At 48.0% G+C, this 689-nt stretch overlaps 1 protein-coding gene across 1 annotated transcript in view; it reads left to right on the top strand.

Annotated features, from left to right (window-relative positions):
- The first annotated feature begins 355 nt into the window (after positions 1-355).
- Positions 356-689, top strand: part of Sv2b (synaptic vesicle glycoprotein 2B) — a 241,076-nt gene continuing 240,742 nt past the window's right edge. The window contains exon 1 of the mRNA XM_023712764.1: positions 356-406. The gene's annotated coding sequence lies outside the window, so the exon portion shown is untranslated. The remainder of the gene's footprint in view (positions 407-689) is intronic.

Genomic DNA, 689 nt, shown 5'->3' with positions numbered 1-689 from the left:
TTCACAAGATCAACATCCAGTTGCCAATGGCAGGACCTAGTTTGATAATGTGCTCTTGAGTTTCCTTCCCTTCTTCCCTGCTTCACTCTTCCCAGTCTCCCCACTCTCTGTGTTTTGAGTCCATTTCCCAAATAAGCAGCTACGTGCAAATCCTTGCATTGGGCTCTGTTTTTTGGGGGGTGAACTCAAGCTGTGACATTTGGTACAAGAAAGGATTCTGCAAATTGGCCCCTCAGATGGCAATGTGGACTCCCTTGTCGTTGGTGGGTGGAGCATTGCCATCCCTTGGAAAGGAGTGCTGTTACGATCATCATGATTCTTTATATGCAGAATTGGGATGAGGAGGAAGCGGACGGTGCAACACTGGTGTAAGAAGGGAGCCTTGGTGAAGACAGGGATTTTCATGGTAAGACTCTTCTTCCTCATGTTGGAAAGTGGCTGGCAAGAACATGCAAAGCTTTTTGTGTCTTCTTTCATGTCCAGAAGAGAAAGAATGCTTCCAAGAGTAGTTCAGTTTGTAGTATGATTTTATAAACCTCCTTGAATTTCTCTTCTTTCCTTCCTTCCTTTCTTCCTTCCTTTTTCTCCCTCCCCTCCCTTCCTGTCCCCTCCCTCTCCTTTTCCCCCTTCCCCTCCTCCTCTCCTCCCCCTCCCCCTCTTCCCTCTCTTCCTCCTCCTCCTCCTCCTCC

Source organism: Octodon degus, unplaced genomic scaffold (assembly GCF_000260255.1).
Source record: "Octodon degus isolate 3935 unplaced genomic scaffold, OctDeg1.0 scaffold00002, whole genome shotgun sequence".
Taxonomy (NCBI): domain Eukaryota; kingdom Metazoa; phylum Chordata; class Mammalia; order Rodentia; family Octodontidae; genus Octodon; species Octodon degus.
Note: the sequence above shows the minus strand (reverse complement) of the source record. Positions and strands in the feature narration are given on the sequence as shown.